Source organism: Phyllobates terribilis, unplaced genomic scaffold (genome assembly GCF_046119375.1).
Source record: "Phyllobates terribilis strain yellow unplaced genomic scaffold, ASM4611937v1 Scaffold_1__5_contigs__length_1240528914, whole genome shotgun sequence".
Taxonomy (NCBI): Eukaryota; Metazoa; Chordata; class Amphibia; order Anura; family Dendrobatidae; genus Phyllobates; species Phyllobates terribilis.
In genome coordinates, this window is record NW_027362761.1 from 131,324,729 (window position 1) to 131,347,976 (window position 23,248).

Sequence of the window (23,248 nt, forward strand, 5' to 3'; positions counted from 1 at the left end):
ATTGGTTAAAATCACCCTACCAACCGTTTTAAGCTTTCAAATTACTAATCATGTTTATCTGTATCTTGACTGGAAAATAATTTGGGCTTTGTAGCAGTGTGCAGCACTGATCCTATTAGGCCATCTATAATAAGCTTCACCAGATTTAAAATTAAAAATAATTTTTAGCTGCATCTAGCCCGGAAAATAATTTTGGGGCTCCGAGATGCGCAAGACACATAAGTGCCTTCTTGCTGCACTACCTGCAGCATGACCCTCATATTGTCAGAATTCGAAGTAATCATGACTACTGGGTTGCCACACTCTTAGATCCCCCAAACTTTTCGATCAACCTTTTCATTTTAATAAAGACCAAAAAAATGGTCATTTTTGAAATTATAAGCATTAGCAGGTTGTTAGAAACTGAAATCAAACAGTTTTCAACTCAAAACTTTATTCTAGGTGATGTTACATTTTCACATAGGACCCCTTGTTCGAAAGGAGCTTCTGAACTCTCTCGTCCATTGAATTTGTCAGGTTTTGGATGGTTTCTGCTTCAATTGTTTTGCATGAGGACAGAATACCCTCCCAGAGCTGTTGCTTAGATGTGAACTGCCTCCCGCCATCATAGACACTCCTTTTAATGATGCTCCAAAGGTTCTGAATGGGGTAGAGGTCAGGGGAGCATGGGGGTCACACCATAAGTTTGTCCCCTTTTATGCCCATATCAGCCAGAGATGCAGATGTTTTATGTGCAGCATGAGATGGTGCATTATCATGCAGAAAAATTATCTTGCTGTGAAATACACGGTTCTTCTTCTTGAACCATGGCAGGAAGTGCTGTTTGAGAAAATCCACATACATTATGGAGTTCATCTTTAGCGCCTTCAGGGATCCTAAAGGGGCCAACAATCTCTCTCCCCATGATTCCAGCCCAAAACATTACTCCACCTCCTCCTTGTTGGCGCTGTAGCCGTGTTTGCGTGGGGTGTCCATCAACCAGCCATCCTCCACTCCATTCATCTGGACCATCGAGCGCTGCACGGCACTCATCCGTGAACAAAACAGTTTTGAAATCAGTCTTCATGTAATGTTTGGCCCACTGGAGCCGTTCTGCTTGTGTGAAGTGGATAGAGGAGGTCGACAGGATGGCGTATGCACAGCTGCAAACCTCTGAAGGACCCTGCATCTTGTTGTTCGGGGGACGTTGGAGGCACAAGCAGCTTCAAAAACTTGTCTGCTGCTATGACAAGGCTTTTTGCCGCTGCTCTTTCAACCTGACGTAATTGCCTGTAGGAAAGAGTCCTCAATTTGCCCTTATCAGCACGCACACGTGTGTACTGTGAATCAGCTACATACTTCTTGATTGCCAAGACACTTCATCCTGATCATCGCACAATGTTGATTGTAGTCATGCCTTGACCTAAACACTCCACAATTTGTTGCTTCTCAGCAGCCGACACATCCTTTTTCTTTCCCATTTTGGCAGAAAATGTAGGCTGCTTAATAATGTGAGAGAGCCTTCTTAAGTAGTCTTGCCTTTCATTGGACACACCTGCCAAACTAATTAGCACAGGTGTCTGCAATTGCTTACAGTGATATAAAGAGCCCTGACACACATCACCATCAATGAGTTTAACTGACAAACAAACAAATTCTTCCCTTATCACTCCTAAACACTTTTTGCATAATAATTTGGAACGCGGTGTACATGTGCTTTTCCACAAAACACCAGTGGTTCACGTAGTGAATCTTACAGTTCTAACTTGCCAACCGTGGTCTGTATGGAATTGTTCAATAAAGGGCCCAAAATTAAGATAACATAGATGGGAGAGGTCTCTATGAATAGGAATTCCTAAGTATTTGATACCCTGTGAGGGCCAGGAAAAGGGAAAGTTGGACTGGATGGAATCCTATATGGATTTGGGGAGGGAGACATCGAGGGCCTCAGACTTCGCTGCATTGATTTTAAAATTTTACCATGTAACAAAGTGATCTATTTCAGCCATAACAGCAATGATGGATATATGTGATTGAGTGATATATACTAGGACATTATCAGCAAATAGAGAGCACTTGTACTCGGTGCCTCCCACCTCAATCCACCTAATATTGGGGTTATGGCGAATTGATGAGAGCAGGTGCTCCGTCACTAGGATGTATAAGAGAGGGGACAGAGGACATCCCTGCCTTGTCCCATTGGTGATTGTGAAAGGTGATGAAAATGTTCTGACGCACCCCCTGGGCCTTGGGACACCCGGAGCCGGACCCTTTTTGGTGGATGCTGGTGGTTGTAGTCTTCGTGGCGGCGATGCGGTTCCGTGGCTCAGGGCGGTCAAACCAGTGGCGGAACTATTTATGTGGTTTTGATGTTTAAATGTCCGACTACGCCACCCGTGGATTGCGGTCAGAGTGAACCGCCGCTACAGGGCAGACCGCTAAGGCTGGTGTTGTGGGTGCAGCAGAGCGTAGCATAACTCCCCACGGGAGGAGTATAGCCTCAGGGCAGTGTATGCGGAGGATGGGGGTGATGGTGCAGGGCAGCAGCAGTAACGACACGGAGTCAGTGATGCAGTTCAGGGCCTTTACTCACAGTTCTTATTATCCAGACCACGTCTGCAGGTAACGGCTGCCCACGTCGTACTGTGCTCACCAGGTGAGGGGCTCAGACAACTCCCAGATAACTTTGGAGCGCTTCACAGGACCCCCTTTGTGTGTCCTTTGTCTGGCCTTTCTTACCAACACTTCTGTCCGGCTGCCTCGGGCCTCCTCTTGGTAAACTTGGCGCCAGTTTCCCTGACCCTATGTGGTGCCTTCCTAGCGGGTGGAGCAAGGGGCTGCGCCACATAAAATGTCAGAGCCTCCGGTTTCTAGCTGAGGGTCGTTTCCTGCCTCCACTAGTTCGGGGACCGGTCTCCCCCTTTGGCCTGACCCCTCCACGCAGGTGGATTCGGGCGTGCGGTGGCGACTCGCCCGTCCGCACCCCTGGGATCCCTTCATTCCTCGTTCCTGGAGCCTTCTCCGCTCCTCTTCCTTCCTTCTCCCTCTTGCAGGCCTGGGCCTCTGTTACTAGGCCCGCCTCCGGAGCAGAGCTCATGCAGAGCCCCTGCTCCCTGCCACTTCTGCTCAGACTTCTCTGCACTGAACTAAGATGGTGCCCACCTTTTATACTCCCTTCTCAATGCACCCAGGAACTGCTTCCTCCCTGCTCCTGCACTGCAGGGTTCCCCTTCCTCAGTGTTCCCTCCCCCCACTCCAGCCAGGGACAGGGACTGTCGTGCCCATCTCAGGGGCATATTGGTCGCCCTGCCCCACGGCAATGTGGTGTAATGCATGCAGGTGTCGGGTCCTGATCCACACTCCATCCTTATCTGAGAGTGAGATATCACACCTCTGGGTGAGGTGCAATACGTCTGTAGCAACCGAGCCCTCGGTGCTACAGTTCCATTTATCTTCAGCCTAGGTGACGTATTGTGATACAGGGCCGTGATTTTGGCTATAAAAGGGTCCCCTAGACCCCTACCCCAAGCTTTTTAAGAGAATCATATATGGCGTGCCAGGAGACTCTATGGAATGCTTTCTCAGCATCCAACGAGAGTATGTACTTACAAATTTTTAACTGCATCTAGCCCAGGAAATACTTTGTGCCTAGTAGCAGTGTCTGCTAGTCAGCGGATTATCCCGGCTGTTAAGCAAGCTACTCCACCTGTAGTTTGGACACTTAATTTTTTCAAAGGAAATGCTTCGGGACCACGGGATACTCAGTGAAGAGCATCAGGAGGCACCCCAAGGCATAGGGGCTGGGACTGGCACTAGGATGCCTTGCGGTGGACAGCCGAGCTCGATCCTTATAAAAGCTTTTTAACTGCAGCAGCTTTAGTGGACGCTACTGGAGCTGGAATTACGCGGCTGCTGGCATGAGACTTGCCCTCCAATAGATCCTTGTAAATGGATTTAAAGTGTATTCATTCAAATTAGAGGGACAATTTAAATTAAAAAGCTTAGAGCTGCCTCCACCACAGGGGGGCTCTCTCGACCCACCAGCGGACAGGCACCAGTATTGGGAGAGGGGGGCTGGCCGTCAGGGTTCACCGCGGCTCTGGCACAAACCCGGCGACACAGAGGTGGCACGGGCAGGAGCGGACTGGCCGTCTCGGCTTCTCACTTTTTGGATTTTAGAAGGGCATGATATGCCTATATCTGTGTCTCCCCCTCCTTTTACTCCTCCACCTCTTTTCTTTTCACATGACTATATGTACTTGTCACTTTTCCATGTGTTAGTTGTGTCTTCTGAGCAGTTTGTCAGCTTTTGGACACCTTTGAAGGTGTTTTCTATGTGTTTCTATGTGCTTTTGTTTGCCTGCCATTGGTTTTAACGGCGTTCGAAGGTGTTCGACGAACAGTTCGACGAACAGTTCGGCGAACACACGGGTGTTCGACGAACCGAACCGAACTCGAACACTACGGGGGTGGCTCAACACTACTCATCAGACCAAAGCACAGATTTCCACTGGTCTAATGTCCATTCCTTGTGTTCTTTAGCCCAAACAAGCCTCTTTTGCTTGTTTCCAGTCCTTAGCAGTGGTTTCCTTGCAGCTATTTTACCATGAAGGCATGCTGCACAAAGTCTCCTCTTAACAGTTGTTGTAGAGATGTGTCTATGGCATTGACCTGGTCTCTAATCTGAGCTGCTGTTAATCTCCGATTTCTGAGGCTGGTGACTCGGATAAACTTATCCTCAGAAGCAGAGGTGACTCTTGGTCTTCCTTTCCTGGGGCGGTCCTCATGTGAGACAGTTTCTTTGTAGCGCTTGATGGTTTTTGCAACTGCACTTGGAGACACATTCAAAGTTTGCCCAATTTTTCGGACTGACTGACCTTCGTTTCTTAAAGTAATGATGGCCACTCTGTTTTCTTTACTTAGCTGCTTTTTTCTTGCCATAATACAAGTTCTAACAGTCTATTCAGTAGGACTATCAGCTGTGTATCCACCAGACTTCTGCACAACACAACTGATGGTCCCAACCCCATTTATAAGGCAAGAAATCCCACTTATTAAACCTTACAGGGCACACCTGTGAAGTAAAGTTGTTTCACACTTTTTTGTTAAGTATATAATTCCATGTGTGTTAATTCATAGTTTTGATGCCTTCAGTGTGAATGTACAATTTTCATAGTCATGAAAATACAGAAAAATCTTTAAATGAGAAGGTGTGTCCAAACTTTTGGTCTGTACTGTATATATATATATATATATATATATATACTATATATAAAAGTATATATGAAAAAATATACACATATTTCCATTTTTTTTAAAAATAACCCATCTATGTCATTCAGCCTTCAAAAAATAGAAATATTGAAATTACATGAAAATAAAGGCCTAGGTATCATGTACAAAAATGCAAAAATTAAAAATCAGAAAAAGAAAACAACTTTAGAGTTTTTAAACCCACGTGTACTAAAAAATATCTTTAGAATACAGATTCTTAAGCTAATAATAAAGCCGCCAACATATAGTTTTTCCTAAAAATAGAAGTTAGCAATTCCTCTTAAACTAAATACTGGCAAAATTGTTGCAATTCTGTATCCAGTCAAGCAAATTATCCACAAAATAATAGAAAGTGACAGTGCAGATTCCAAGTCAAAATGTTCTTATAAATTGTCAAGCTCATAGAAAAGATCCTACAGGGAGTAAAGAGACAGCCCCAGGTGTTAAATAGCAGAAATATCCAAGGAACATGACATTCATAAAGAAAAGTGCCCCAGGAAGTTTAACTTTTTGCTTGAGATGATCAGTGATTATGCCCCAATTGTTAAAGCACTTTACTTAAACACAATAAAACATTAATCTTGACAAAGGATACTTTATACATTACGATTGCTGGCTTGTTTTTGTAACATTTTATCCATAAAGATAACAATAAGAAACATTTAAAGATAAGCCGCTGTAGCATTACACTACTAGATATTGATTTTTCAGCAGAAAGTAAGAACTGATATTCCTGAATAAAACATTATTATTTTCTTTCTGACTGGATTGCCTAAAACGTCTTCCAATCTGTCTTATGCAAGTATTACACATTATCTGAGTTCACAGTTTTTCTACAATATGTGGGATGTCTAACTCATATGATAAATCTTATAATAAAGCTTAATGGTTAAGCTGGTGAAGGAAGAGTGAGAAATTCTTCAAAAAATAATAAAAATAAGTGCTTTTGAAATACAAGCTACATAATATATGAATTAAATGTTAGACCTGGTGAGGCTAGTGTGATTACTATTTAAATCCTTGTTAATATGACTGCATGATTCGTTATAAAAGTGTTAGCCTCCTAGGTGGCGCATGTAGTTCTTGGGCCCAGTGTGCCACATACCTGACTTACCCTGGAAGGGAATAACTATGCAGCTACCTTGGTGTTCACTGGAGCCTCTAGTGGTGAGTGCAGGTAGCTGCAAGGTGCCACTCCAGGGAGCGTCTGGCTGTAGCCGCTGACCACAAGGGTCAACAACGTTAATTTTTATTCTCAACAAAGCAGGTCGGCCACTTGGGACAAGTTCAGACTGTGCAGACAGGATGACCACTGGGATAGGTTCAGACTGTGCAGATAGGACGGCCACTGGGACAGGTTCAGACAGGATGGTCACTTGGACAGGTTCAGACTGTGCAGACAGGATGGCCACTGGGACAGGTACAGACACACAGGTCTTGAGTAACAGTTCTGGTACCGCTGATGCAACCATGGGGAACAGATGCAGAAGATGCAGTTCAGGCCTGGGCATTCAGCCACCAGGGTAGCAGATGTGGTTTCAGGATAAGGACATTGTCAAAGTGGTCACAGGAACATGGACAATCTATACTGGACTAAAAGGGACACAGGATACGGGAATAGTTTTAACAGACTAGGGACTGGGGACCTGGCAACATACAGTTGCACACACCAAACAACCAAACATAACTATAGGGGTTGCTCAGGTACCTCCTAATTGGGAAGGGTACTTTTTATACAAGATGCCTTCCAGCTATTGGCTGGGAGACACCTTGCAGGTAACAAACTTTAACTAAATGCCTCCTAGCTGTTAGCTGGGAGCATTTATCAAATTTGTGCTCTGCCCCTTTAAGAGCAGGGGAACGTGTGCCTGCTCACTAGATGCATTGCTAGGCTGCTAGCACACAGTGCAGTGTGCACAGCAGAGAGTAGGAACCATGCAGGGGTCACACCGAGGACCGGGGCGGTGAGTAAGCCAGGGTCCCTGCATGGAGGGAGAAGAGGACAACATGCTGGGGAGCTGGCCGCAGCGCTTCAAAAAGCTGTCAAGTCTGTTATTGAAATAAACATTTTATGAGTCCACTCCTAACTGGACACATAAAACGTTCATTTTGTTACCAAGATTTGACAGCCATTCTGACAAGGATTTTCAAAGTACAATATATTCCTTAGATCAAATAAATCTATTTAAAGGCAGTTAAAATATTTAAGGTTGAATAGTAGTTGTATAGCAACAGAGCAATGCAAGAAAGTGGCCTAGACTGAAAAATCAAATTTTTACATCATGTGATTAGCAGGTGGATGGTACCTCTCTAGGGAAAAGAAAGCAAGGTGGCAAAGGTTGTGTGATGCACTGGACAATATTCTGCTGGAAAACCTTTATTCCTGCCATCTAGATAATCTTAATCTTACTTTGACACCTACTACATACTTAAACATTTTTGCCAAGTACACTTCATCACGACTACAGTATTTATAATGGCTTCTTTTAGCAGAATAATACCCCTTAGTGCAATGCAAAAATTGTTACGCATTATGACAAACAGTTATATATTTAAAATGTATATTTTAAAGGGAAACTGCTCTTTCAGATGATTTTTCAGAATTGACTGTTGCATGTACATGAGTAACAACACTGTTTATGGCACTTTTTATCAGCTGTATTCCTTTGAACGTATAGGCTCAGAGGTTTCTATTTTTGTCTCCTTGTCTCTCCAGCTCTTGCTCCTCCCCTCTAGATATACCTTTTATAAGCAGTAGGTATAATTTGTTCCATTATTAAAGACAGATTTGTAGACAGATTGGAGTGAATGATCAGCAGAGGGAGAAAAGAAGTGTCTGATAAATAGGGAAAGCATTTGTAATGAATTTATTAAAATGTATTATAAAGTTTGCTTTCTTCATTTGTACTGCTAATGAAGAAATAAAAGAAGTAAGAGTGTAGTTATTATTTAGGACTGGCTTTTCATAAACCAATTGTAAACCATAGATTTATGGATGGAAAATGCTCAAAATTGGAGGTGTGAATGTCACGCAAGGTGAGGGAAGAAACAAGTGAACAATGATTGGAAGAGGGAGAAGGGAGCCCAACAACTAGGGAAAGGGGGAGTGAAGACCCCTAGGCAGATATAATATCACCCTGACTACCCTATTGTCCCTTTATAGGTTCCACACCTATTGCCGAGCAGGAAACCTAATCCCTGAATGTCCCTAGAGCTAGGCCTTAAGTAGGGATGGGTCGGGGTAAACACTATTCATGCCCCACTGAAACTAAAGACAACAAAGTAAACAAACAAAGGGGATACACTTAGCTTGAGAAGACACCAGAGAAATAATGCAAACTGTCCTCCAAGGAAAGTCCAAGAAGAAACTACCAGACTACCAGTACTCGAGGCATGGACAGAGGAACATAGAACTATCACCGGCGACTTTCTGAAGACACTGAGAGTTTTTAACTACCAAGTAAGGGTGTGTCAATTAGCAGCATAAGGTGGAGGTCGCTGCTGGGTCCTAAAGGAAGAAGGATATCACTACACTACACTACAGAGATGAAAGGATCAAGAAGGTGTCTGCAATGTCAAGCACATTGACCTTCTACAGCCGGATCCAGAGCGACTGTCTATCACACTTCATACACCTGTGACAGTGCGCCTTTTATTAAAAGTGGAACATTTTTTACTGTTTTTAAGATAGAGATTGAAATGTATACTTAGGGTACCTAAAAACCTAATTTTCTATCTTTCTATTAAGTTAACTTGTCAGAACTATACTTGCCATGCCCACTGCAAAGCAACCATCCCCTCTATTTTAACTCTCTACAAGAGTGACATTTCCAAAGACTAGCTTTACACATGGGCCAAGTTCATTTTAAAAAATTCAATTTTTATTTATAAATATATAAAAACAATGAAAGCAACATATAAAATATATGAGACAAACCAAATATAAGGAACTAGGTGAGTGTACCCGGATAGTATTTAAAAATAGGTCTGTGCTTAATATCAAACTCTCATAGTACCAGTTATCATCAGCGAGTACAATTTTTCATCTATTCCTTACAGAGATAAATACACCAAATGCCGGACAGGTCCATCAAACATATTAATTCATTACCTTGTGGTAACAATATTAAATCCTATGTATACATTCATATAGTCAGTTGTATGACAATGTAATGACGATAAGTATGACCACATATTGAATATTTATACCAAAGAAATCGCAGTAATCCATATACAAGATATAAAGTAGCTGTAGACAGAAGAAATGTGTAGCTCTCTTTACCTCAGTAAAGAAAAAATGTAGACGATCAGTTCACCTATCCACAGATGCAGGTGTGCATGGATCCAAATTCCAAAGGAAACAGTCCATATAACAAAGGCAGTTGATCCAGTACTTCAAGTACAACATGTATTTTTATTTAGGGAAAAATCCATCCATAAAAGGTATATAAAAGGGGATTCGCTAGTATGAGATCCAGGACCGGAGGCTATGTATACCTTATACATACCTCCGGCCATTCAGCGCGGCCTCGCTCAATATAAGTGTATGGAGAGCGAGGCTGCACCCACTGGCTGGGGATATGTATAGCACATACATATTCTCCGTTACCGGATCTCATACAGGCGAATCCCCACAGTGCCTGAGCTGGGGGGTTCATAAGTCTGCAATCACAAAGAGTGACTGAAGACTTATCACTTTTGACCGGACAACCCCTTTAATGAACACATACGTGACTCCATGAACTCCGAGGCCATTAACCCTTCCAATGTTTGCAAACATTTCCTGAGGGAACATAATGGTAACTTGAAAGACTTCCAATTTTACGGCTTAGAAAGGGAATTAACCTGAGGGGGAGATCGAAGAAGAGCTTTACTGAACGTAAGGCATATTGTATGCTAATGTTGAATACCTCTTACCCTGAAGGTTTGAATAAATGAACAGACTTGATTATACATTATTAGTAAGGGTATAAAATAACCTTATTACCATATTTATTTTAATTCAACTCCTTTGTATTTTAGCGGGTCTTTTTTTTTCTCTCTACTAAGGTTCTGCATTTATTAATTAGTCTTTGCACCATGTGTGTATAGGTGTGGCTATCTGAGAGAGCTTTCATTCTGTCTGAGTTTCATTCCCATAGTAGGTTATGAATAAGAAGTATCACCGATACTCTGAATGCATCTCTCTTGGGACTATTTCCTCAGATAATGTACTCATCCATATATTTATGTGGATTTTTTATGGAATTATATACCTTTTGCGGATGGATTTTTCCCTAAATAAAAATACATGTTTTACTTGAGGTGCTGGATCGACGTTACCTCAGTAGTTGCTCTGGAAACTCACCACACACAACTCGCATTTTGCACTAAAATGCTTCGTCCAGTGGTTACCACTAGTGATGAGCGAGCATGCCCGATAATCGAGATTTACGAGCATGGTCAGGTGTTTCCCGAGTATCTTCAGTGTGCTCGGGTGTTATGTTTTAGTCGCGCTGTGTGCATGATTTGCGACTGTTTGACAGCTTTAATACATGTGAGGAATGCCAGTTTTTTAGGCATACCTCACATGTATTATACCTGTCAAACAGTTGCAAATCATGCACACAGCGTGACTAAAACATAACACCCGAGCACGCTAAAAATACTCGGCAAGCACCCGACCATGCTCGCTGAAAGGGTTAACAGAACATACTCGCTCATCACTAGTCACCACCCCTGGATGAAGCATTTCACTGTGAAACGCACTTAGGATTTAATTATATTTACCACAAGGTTATGAATTAATATGTTTGATGGACCTGTCTGCCTGGCTTTTGATGTATTTATCTCTGTAAGGAATAGAAGAAAAATTGTACTCACTGATTATAACTGGTACTATGAGAGTTTCATATTAAGCACATACCTATTATTAAACACAATCCGGGTACACCTACCTTGCGCCTTATATGTGGTTTGTCTCATATCTTTTATATGTTGCTTTCATTGTTTTTATATATTTATAAATAAACATTGAATTTTTTTAATATGAACTTTGCCCATGTGTAAAGCTAGTCTTTGGAGATGTTTATGTTGATTTTGCTTTATGGTCTTATAGTCGAGATAACTTTGGTGTCTTTACAAGAGTGGCACTAATAGCTTAATGTTTATTTGTCTGATACATGTGATGATTTGTGCCATCTATTTGCTCAATTCATAGAAAAATATTAAGACAATATGAAAAAAATTGATTGATGAATTTGACCCATGCTGTCTTAACACATGATTCTGGTGCCTTAATTAGTAGCCAAACTTGAATGCGATAGATATGTCTTGCTTTTAAGAATCTTTCTGTGACCAGATAATGACCAGTATTGAACCCAAAGAAATTTACTTGTTTACTTGAGCTTACTTGTTGATGTATCTCAGAAGACAAAGCTGATGTTATTTTAAAGAACATTTTTTATGTCCATCCCTGGAATGTATGAATACTTTTAACAATTGACAGAATTCATAAGCTCAAAAAAGGAGAAAAGGAATGTAGCTTAAAATATATATGTAAAGAAAAGGGCAAATGTCACAATACAAAAGATGAAAGTGTTTCTTCCTAGAAGAGACAACCAAGTTTTTGTTGAACATAAGGCTTGACCTCTTCGGTCTAGACTGCCACATAGCCAAAAAAATCAACAGATTCATTATTGAGTAATAAGGTGTTCTAATGCTATTTTGTTTCCCTAAGACAATACCAGAGAATGGTCTAAACTGGAGTGATAGAGGTATGCTACAAAAAATAATCATAAAGAGCCAAAGTAAAATAGGAAAAGATCACAAACTACAAAGCCCTGATTCACCAAGACCTACGTTTTCCACACTGATCATCAAGAGGGGGCAGGGTGGAGTTCGAGGAACCTGACTCATTAAGAGGCTTATGCTTCTTAAAGATTTATGTGAGGTGTGAAGTTGTGTGCGCCTTACCACAATTCTTACTCCAATTAGTAAATGGAGTAAAATTTGATATAAGGTACGCCACCGATACTCATGAATTTTATGCCCCACCCTTGTCCAGCCCTAGATTTGCCCCAGCTGTGCCCCTTTTACAGAAGCTGTGCAAAAATGGCATGAAAATCCCAAAAGACACCAAATTTTTGTGCAGCCTTGCATTGCGGAAAATGTTTGTGGTTTTTAAAAGCTTTTTAGCGCCATTTTTCTCTTTTAATAGCTTTAATGAATCAGTGCCAAAGTGCTTAGTGCATCACAAAATATAATCTGTGATAAAAAATGATAAATACCACTAAAAAGATACATTCATATTGAAAAATTAATGAGTGAATATGTCATAGAAAATGTTAAGATGAACCCCCCACCTCTCACACAGAATTGCAATAGGAGAAAAAGCTTACAATCTACAAACATCTTTTGATAATAGAACAACACAGTTAATATATGGTGTAGCGAGGAATCCTAATTAAAATGTAGGAAGCTCCCTTTGAAGCAATGGACCCCTGCAGTGCCAAGCAGAATGTCTATTGTGAAAGACTGAGATTTATAGATTGGATAAGTAATTAGACAGGAAAGACCTCTTACATTTTGAAAAGAAGGGAAGTGAATATCTAACACCGGTTACAGATAGCTATTGTTCCTCCTGGCTGAGCTTCCGTTCATCTAAACATCTTTGGTAGCCACTAGGGCAAAGTGGAAAGTTATGAATATCTGAGTTTGTATAGATCCGACATTGATGGGACATACATTTTCAGCTTCAGGGCTATTCGGAGAAGAACATGCATATTTTCTCATAACTGTGACACCTGCCTATAAACCCCAAATCAATAGTGATGGATAACTGACACCAGCCATGCCAAGTTTACTATCTACGGAAAGGTAAAATCTCAATAAAAAATTTGGCTATGATATCAAACTTCTGCAATTGTCAGTAGTGAAGATATCTCATAAGCTGGGAATTTCATAAAAACCTGATAGGCTGAGAACATCCCACAACCCGGCGCACGTGATTTAGTGTAATTGTATATACTGTATTGTTTTGTCCCCTTTGTAAAATATTTTGTATATTTTTTATAAACATTGCCTATTGTTCTTGATTAAATATAAAATTTGATAGTTCTGTTCCTTTTGTTCTGTAACCTGAACCCTGAAGCCATATGCAACCAGAAATCAGGCTTCCAGTCAGCCTGTATAAAAACGACTGGTGGTGACATCAAGTAGCCTTGGGTTATTGTGGAGTTAGCAGTGACCGTACCGGGAGTATATACACATATTCCATGTGTTGGGATTGGAGGGTTATATACCATAGGCTCACAGTCAGTTTCCCAATATCCGGCCTAGTAGTGGAAACAGCCAGCGGCCTCCTCCGTTAATCATCGTTCAATCGCGTAATTGTCTGGACCATAGGGAGCGGCAGAGAGCTGTTCATGACAAAAAGATAACAGCGGTTGGTTCTGTTTGACCTTCCAGGCTGTGATATTGTGATGGAGTAAAATTTGGTGTAAGGTACTCCACCGCTTATTATGAATTTTATAAATTTTCCAGGTTTAGATTTGCCCCAGGTCTGCCCCCTTTACCAAAGCTGTACAAAAATGGCATGAAAATGCCAAAGACACCAATTTTTTTTGCGGCCTTGCATTGCGGAAAATGTTTGTAATTTTTAAAAGTTTTTTTGCGCCATTTTTCTCTTTTAAAAGCTCTCATGAGTCAGTGCCATAGTCCTTTGTGCATCACAATAAATAATCAGTATTAAACATGATAAATACCTCTTAAAAGATGAATTCATATTGAATAATGAATGAGCGAATATACAGTGGGTACGGAAAGTATTCAGACCCCTTTAAATTTTTCACTCTTTGTTTCATTGCAGCCATTTGGTAAATTCTAAAAAGTTCATTTTTTTTCTCATTAAAGTGCACTCTGCACACAATTTTGACTGAAAAAAAACAGAAATCTAGAAATTTTTGCAAATTTATTAAAAAAGAAAAACTGAAATATCACATAGTCATAAGTATTCAGACTCTTTGCTCAGTATTGAGTAGAAGAACCCTTATGAGCTAGTACAGCCATGAGTCTTCTTGGGAATGATGCAACAAGTTTTTCACACCTGGATTTGGGGATCCTCTGCCATTCTTCCTTGCAGCTCCTCTCCAGTACCGTCAGGTTGGATAGTGAACGTTGGTGGACAGCCATTTTCAGGTCTCTCCAGAGATGCTCAATTGTGTTTAGGTCAGGGCTCTGGCTGGGCCAGTCAAGAATGGTCACAGAGTTGTTCTGAAGCCACTCCTTTGTTATTTTAGCTGTGTGTTTAGGGTCATTGTCTTGCTGGAAGGTGAACCTTCGGCCAAGTCTGAGGTCCAGAGCACTCTGGAAGAGGTTTTCATCCAGGATATCTCTGTACTTGGCCGCACTCATGTTTCCTTCAATTGCAACCAGTCGTCCTGTCCCTGCATCTGAAAAACACCCCCATAGCATGATGCTGCCACCACCATGTTTCACTGTTGGGATTGTATTGGGCAGGTGATGAGCAGTGCCTGGTTTTCTCCACACATACCACTTAGAATTATCACCAAAAAGTTCTATCTTCGTCTCAAAAGACCATAGAATCTTATTTCTCATAGCCTGGGAGGCCTTCATGTGTTTTTGAGCAAACTCTTTTGCCGGCTTTCATATGTCTTGCACTGAGGAGAGGCTTCCGTCGGGCCACTCTGCCAAAAAGGCCTGACTGGTGGAGGGCTGCAGTGATAGTTGACTTTGTGGAACTTTCTCCCATCTCCCTACTGCATCTCTGGAGCTCATTCACAGTGATCTTGGGGTTCTTCTTTACCGCTCTCACCAAGGCTCTTCTCCCACGATTGATCAGTTTGGCTGGACGGCCAGGTTTATGAAGACTTCTGATGGTCCCAAGCTTCTTCCATTTAAGGATTATGGAGGCCACTGTGCTCTTAGGAACCTTGAGTAATGCAGAAATTCTTTTCTAACCTTGGCCAGATCTGTGCCTTGCCACAATTCTATCTCTGAGCTCCTTGGGCAGTTCCTTTGAGCTCATGATTCTCATTTGGTCTTACATGCACTGTGAGCTGTGAGGTCTTATATAGACAGGTGTGTGACTTTCCAAATCAAGTCCTATCAGTTTAATTAAACACAGCTGGACTCCAATGATGAGTAGAACTATCTCAAGGAGGATCACAAGGAAATGGACAGCATTTGACTTAAATAAGAGTGTCTGAGCAAAGGGTCTGAATACTTATGACCATGTGATATTTCAGTTTTTCTTTTTTAATAAATTTAATAAATTTGCAAAAATTTCTACATTTCTGTTTTTTTCAGTCAAGATGGGGTGCAGAGTGTACTTTAATGAGAAAATAAATGAACTTTTTAGAATTTACCAAATGGCTGCAATGAAACAAAGAGTGAAAAATTTAATGGGGACTGAATACTTTCCGTACCCACTGTATTATTATTATTATTACACATAACTTAATTTATGGACATCTTTGGTATGATTTCTTTGCCTGTGTGGATTAGATGGGTTGTTACTGGCATCTGGTAAGAATTTCATGTCAATAGCATCTTTAGAAATATATTTACTCAGAAAATTGGTGACATATTTAATAGTTATTTCACCTGTTGTTTGTATCAAAATGCAATAAATATAACTTGCCAATGTTGAGCACAAATAATTTCATTCATGATGGAAAATAGTAATTATACTGACCACTGCGCCTCACACGCCTTCATCAAGGGATGGATAACACTAAAGGGTTCAGAATGTATTTAAATCGTTGGCAGCCAGGTCAATTCATTATCATTTCATACCTCATTACTAGTGCTCGTAACTGCTCGGTACTCACCCGAGCATCACTGTGCTTGACATGCTCGGCGAGTATTTCCGGGTTGCTCGGGTGGGTGCTCAGGTCAGGTATGTTTGGCACTCTTTAGAGAGCCAATGAACATGCAGGGATTGTCTGCCACCCACTGTAATGCTGCAGCCATGTTGGTTGTGGCATTACAGTGATTGGCTGGCCGCATAGCGTCATCGGTTCTATAAAGGACCTGGTGCCACTATGCTCGTCACAGTTTAACCCGGAAACAGGCATAGTAGGGAGAGCTTCTGCTGAGTGAGGGAGAGATTTGCTGGTTTATTAGTTAGTATAGGTATTCCACAACATATCTATATATCTATCTGAACTAACAGTCCTTCTGAGGACTAATCCAGCATCATATATTCAGTGGTGATAGCAAAAGTTAGGCAGACAGGGTTTGTGGCAGTGTATACAGCACAAGAGGGTCCATTGCACATTCTGTCTGCTCCTGCTGTTACAGATATCTGTATACATAGACCCAGATATCAGGGGCCAGGGCTAATTGCTTTTTTTATCTTAATCCTGATTATTTGCTTAAAAAGAGTACAACCATTTTACTGTTCCATTTGCTTATTAGCACTGAAGACTACAGCCAGATCTTTTCCATTATCAGACATGATCCCATATTACAGCAATAAAAATACAGAAATTTGAAGTCAAGGTGGAAAATATTGTCCTCCATTTAGAGTTTGTAGCAGTGTGTAAGTGAAGCTATTCACACGTGGTCGCTGTGACAAATAGGAAACTACAGGGCCGCAATTTAAAACCGTGGGTGTCTGTCAGACGAATCACATATAACTGCGGTTCAAATCCAGCCATTTGTAGTGAACGTCGAAAATATTTTCCTCCATTTAGAGTTTTGCATCAGTGTGTCATTGAAGCTATTCACACGTGATTGCTGTGAAGAATAGTAAACTACAGGGCCGCTATTTAAAACCGTGGGTGTACGTCAGACGTATCACAAATAACTGCGATTCAAATCCAGCCATTTGTAGTGAACGTGGAAATTATTGTCCTCCATTTAAAATGGGCAAGGCGCGTAGCAAGGGACGGGGAAGTGGATGTTATGGTGATGGTGCATGCAGAGGCCGAGGCCATGGGTGAGCTGAAATTGTGCCACAACAAACACCCACATCTTGTCGCTCTACCTTCCAGTCCGAATATCTAGGGGACCGCAGCACACCACTATTTTGACACACAGAGCAGTGTCAAAAGGTTCTTGGTTGGACAGCAGATAATACTTCCAGTCACTTTTCCATCACCACCCCGTCAAGTCTCAGTAGTCGTGAGTTGTGATCGGCGAACCCGTTACTGTTCGGGTTCGGCTAATTGAGCTGAATCCCGAACTGTTTATTAAAAGTTTGGGTTCGGGTACCAGAAATGTACAGGAACCCCGAACACGGACCCCATTCATGTGAATGAGTGAGCCGAATATACCTGGTTTCCCATGTGACAGCACAGGAAACACAGGCTCTGATCGGCGGTAATAGCATTACCGCGGTCAGAGCGCTGTGAGATCATGCTGACAGGTGTCAGCATGGTCCCATAGCTGTGACAGTGACCCACGGTAAATAGCTTACCATGGGTCAAAGGAGCCAGCTGATGGCACTACTACCACCATCAGCCAGCACCTACTGCCATAGGAAACAGCGAGCACAGTCGCCGCTGGATGGGAGCAGTTGTCTCTCATCCGCCGGCGCCTGTGCTGTGCTGAAAGTAAAAAAAATGTTAAAACTAATAAAAAAATGTTCAAATAGAAATAAAACACATTATACTCACCCACACCTTGTCCCCGATGTTCTCTGCCACTGCAAAAAATAAAAAAACACCATATACTCACCTTACACCTGGTCCCCGGTATATGTGTATGGTATAATGTGTTTTATTTTTATTTGAACATTTTTTTAATTTTAACATTTTTTTTACTTTCAGCACAGGCGCCGGTGGATGAGAGACTACTAGTGATGGGCGAGCACTAAAATTCTCGGATGCTCGATGCTCGGGTCAAGCAAATTGGAATGCTCGGGTGCTCGACCCGAGCAACGAGCCCAATGTAAGTCTATGGGAAACTCGAGCATTTTTCAGGCGGCTCCACCCGGCGGTCTGCAGAGGACCTAAAAATTGCCCAACTGGATGGGAACAGTGCTCAAATGACATGGGAATAGCATGGGGAAGACCCCTGGAAGCAGTTTTGACTCCCAGGTCACGGCTGTCAACAACGTTGTCAGAGGTATTACCCCACTTTTACGGACTCACAATAAAACCTACAAAAACTAAACCAAAATGGATTTTCCTGGGAAATATGTTAAGGGACATCCTTTCCACGGTAATGACTTGTATATAAGGCAAAATAAATAACCAAAAACAAAAATGCTCCTCCACACCTTAGGCGTACAGAGCCAGTTCATGCCACGTGACTAGCATGGATATACGCTATAGACGGTACCACCTGCACAACTGTCATACCGTCTGTTCAGCGTGGATGGCCTGAGGACAGGGAGGAGGAGGCGGAGGATGAGGAGAGCATGGTCAGTCATCCTCTTGGTGAGGACACGGAAATCTTGCCTGTTAGGAGTCTGGCACGCATGGCTGAGTTTATGTTACGCTGCCTTTCCCGTGACCCTCGCATTGTCCAAATTTTGGGTGACAGTCATTACTGTTTGTTGACACTTCTAGACCCATGCTACAAGGAGAGCTTTCTATCTCTTATTCTCGAGGTGTACTAAAATGGGGCAGTACCAGAAGGCCCTTTTTGCGGAATTATTTAAAAAATTCCGATCTGAAAATGCTCAGACCCTCCCATTTCACAAGCCCTTATGCATGGGGTAGTCTCACAAGGAGGGAAAAGTTTAGGAAGATGCTGAAGGAGTACCTTCCCACCTGTACCAATGTCCTCCATGATTCCATTGTGCCTTATAGTTATTGGATATCCATGCTAGACAAGTGGCATGAACTGACTCTCTACGCCTTGGAGGTCCTGGTCTGCCCTGCCCTAGCGTTTTGTCAGAGCAGGTTTTTAGTGCCATAGGGGGAATTATAACTGATAGACGCATCCGCCTGTCAACTTAAAATGCTGACAGGCTGACTCTTATAAAAATGAACAAAGGCTGGATTGGGCCAGACTTCTCAACACAACCGAATGATACCATCGTAACATAAACTCAAATCCAATGTGTTTTTTTGGAGGTTTATTCCCATGCACCTCTTTACACCTACACATGGGTATACGCTTCCTGATTTTGTCTATTTGCTCTTTAGTCTTTTGCAAGGGACATTGGAGTGCCTCCAAATTTTTGGCAGCCCTTGCATTCACTGCATAGGCAGCAAAAGTATGGAAGACCCACTTCAGAATGATGGGAACAATTTTTTCATAAGGCCCTCCTTTACTTCTCTTGCAATGGGCATTGGAGTGCCTCCAAATTTTTGGCAGCCTCTGCATTCACTGCATAGACAATAACAGTATGGGAGACCCACTTCCTAATAATGGGAACATTTTTTTCATCAGGCTCTCCTCTATATCTCTTGCAAGCAGCATTGGAGTGCCTCCAAATTTTTTGGCAGCCCTTGCATTCACTGCATAGGCAACAAAAGTATGGGAGACCCACTTCCTAATAATGGGAACATTTTTTTCATGATGCCCTCCTCTATATCTCTTGCAAGCAGCATTGGAGTGACTCCAAATTTTTGGCAGCCCTTGCATTCACTGCATAGGCAATAACAGTATGGGAGACCCACTTCCTAATAATGGGAACATTTTTTTTATGAGGCCCTCCTCTACGTCTCTTGCAAAGAGCATTGGTAAGCGTCTTAATTTTTGGCAGCCCTTGCATTCACTGCATAGGCAATAACAGTATGGGATACTCAATTCCTAATAATGGGAACATTTTTTTTCAGCAGGCCCTCCTCTAGGTCACTTGCATGGGACATTGAAGAGCCTCCAAATTTTTGGCAGCCATTACAGTCACTGCTTACGCAATAACAGTATGGGAGACCTGCTCCTTTCTAATGGGAACATGTTATTACTAAGGCCCACCTCTATGTGTCTTCAAATTGGTATTGGAGTGTATTCCAAATTTACGCAGCTGTTGTACTCACTGCACACGCAATAAATGTATAGCAGGACCGCTCCTTTCTAATGGGAACATTTTGTTACTGAGGCCCACCTCTATGTGTCTTCAAATTGGTATTGGGTTTTTTCCCAAATTTAGGCAGCTGTTGTACTCACTGCATACTGTGAAGACCCGGGGTCTTCTGTGGGCGTAACGCTACTCAGACAACACAGTGTGAGGGTAAAACAGTGTGGCAATACTTCATTGAACCACAAAGCGGACAATAAACACACAGAACAGTCCCAGCAAATACCCAAGATGGTATAATATCACACTGTCTCACCCTTTGTTCTCCACCTGCCTGGGATGAAACAGCTGCGACTTTAGAGTCTTCTTCTTGGTCCCTCCTGCTAACTCCAAATGTCTCCATGGATTCTAGGCGACCGGTGGGTCCCTCCTAGCAACCCCAAAACAACATCCATTGGGGTCAGGTGACTTCTTCATCCTCTCATGGACTCCCCAAAATGTATCCATGTCTCTCTGATGGTTAATGGAGCAGATCCGAATCTTTCCAGTCAGGGCCAGTACCCTTAGACTAGAATCATGTAGAATACAAATCTGTGTCATTTTAGATGCCATGCAATCCATCTGCTTTCCTGAAGGATATCTCCCATTCTCCTTCCAAAGTCCTTCTGACTCTGTCTCAGAAACACATGTCCCTTCTGCTTCTCTGGGCTCAGCCCCCTGAATGGCAGAACTGCTCTCATCCTCTTCCCCCAAAGCTTAGTGTGTATATCACATGTCAGAGGTAAAGGTACAGGGCTCGCCTATCATTGTTTGAGATAATCTATTTACATAGTTGGTATCACAGGGGCTCTTGTAAATACACATCGTTGATTCAGAATCAAAGAGCCGATAACATTCATGGTTATACAAATAATAGTCTGTGTTAATCAACTAAAGAAGAACAGAGATTAAAGAGTCAACATAAAAATAAAGGAATGTTGCTCTTGCCATCAGAAAGTATGTCTGGCATAATTAAGATTTTACTTTGTATCGTCACACATACACTATAACTGTATAGCAGAATTGCTCCTTTCTAATAGAAACACGTCATCGTTACTGAGGCCCACCTCTATGTGTCTTTAAATTGGTATTGGGGTTTTTCTCAAATTTGCGCAGCCGTTGTGCTCACTGCATATGCAATAACTGTATAGCAGAACCGCTACCCTCTAATAAGAACATTTTGTTATTGAAGCCCACCTCTATGTGTCTTCAAATTGGTATTGGGGTATTTCACAAATTTAGGCAGCCCTTGCAGTCACTTTATGGGCATTACCTCTATAGGAGACCCACTCCTTTATAATGGGAACATTTGTTTTTATGAGACCCTCCTCCATGTCTCTTTAAAGGGGTATTGGGGTGCATCCAAATTTTTGGCAGCCCTTGCAGTCAGTGCATATGCAATAACAGTATAGGAGAAGCACTCTTTAATAATAGGAACAAAAATAAATAAATAAATATAAATAAAATAGGCTTTGTGACTTTCAGAATCCCTCCTTCATAAATGAAACAGAATGTGTCTGATCATGTCTCACATACAACATGGCCAGATAAGTTTGTAAAATGTTAAAATTACATTTACTGGTGAATGTATTTTTCACTGTTGAAAGCAATGCAAAAGTGCAAAAAAGCATCAAAAACGCTGCGTGTGAACATAGCCCAAAGTGTGGAGGAGCAATTTTGTTTTTGGTTATTTATTTTGCCTTATATACAAGTCATTACCCTCAAAAAGATGTTCCTTAACATTTTTCCCAGGAAAATCCATTTTGGTTTAGTTTTTGTATGTTTTATTGTGAGTCCATAAAAGTGGTGTAATACTCTGACAACATTTTTCACACCAGTAACCTGGGAGTCAGAGATGCTTCCAGGGCTCTTCCCCATGCTGTTCCCATGTCATTCCACCACTGTTCCCATCGATTTTGGCAATTTTTAGGCCCTATGCGGACCTCCGGGGGGTCCGCCGGAAAAATGATCGAGTTTCCCATATACTTACATTGGGTTTGTGGCTCGGGTCAAGCACCCGAGCATTCCAATTTGCTTGACCCGAGCAACGAGCACCCGAGCATTTTAGTGCTTGCTCATCACTACTCATTATAACTATATTGCCTCACGTATGGGGGACCCAAATAACATGGAGGGACATGTAACCAGAACATCCAATTAATAGAAGGTAAAATGCCTGTATAATCTAAATTACATAGCAACCTTCTTTACATGAACTTCCAGGTCATGGAGTAACAACTAGTGTTGAGCCACCCCCGTAGTGTTCGAGTTCGGTTCGGTTCGTCGAACACCCGTGTGTTCGCCGAACTGTTCGTCGAACACCTTCGAACACCGTTAAAACCAATGGCAGGCAAACAAAAACACATAGAAACACATAGAAAACACCTTCAAAGGTGTCCAAAAGCTGACAAACTGCTCAGAAGACACAACTAACACATGGAAAAGTGACAAGTACATATAGTCATGCGAAAAGAAAAGAGGTGGTGGAGTAAAAGGAGGGGGAGACACAAATATAGGCATGTCATGCCCTTCTAAAATCCAAAAAGTGAGAAGCCGACACGTTCAGTCCGCTCCTGCCCGTGCCACCTCCGTGTCGCCGGGTTTGTGCCAGAGCCGCGGTGAACGCTGACGGCCAGCCCCCCTCTCCCAATACTGGTGCCTGTCCGCTGGTGGGTCGAGCGAGCCCCCCTGTGGTGGAGGCAGCTCTAAGCTTTTAAATTTAAATTGTCTCTCTAATTTGAATGAATACACTTTAAATCCATTTACAAGGATCTATTGGAGGGCAAGTCTCATGCCAGCAGCCGCGTAATTCCAGCTCCAGTAGCGTCCACTAAAGCTGCTGCAGTTAAAAAGCTTTTATAAGGATCGAGCTCGGCTGTCCACCGCAAGGCATCCTACTGCCAGTCCCAGCCCCTATGCCTTGGGGTGCCTCCTGATGCTCTTCACTGAGTATCCCGTGGTCCCGAAGCATTTCCTTTGAAAAAATTAAGTGTCCAAACTACAGGTGGTGTAGCTTGCTTAACAGCCGGGATAATC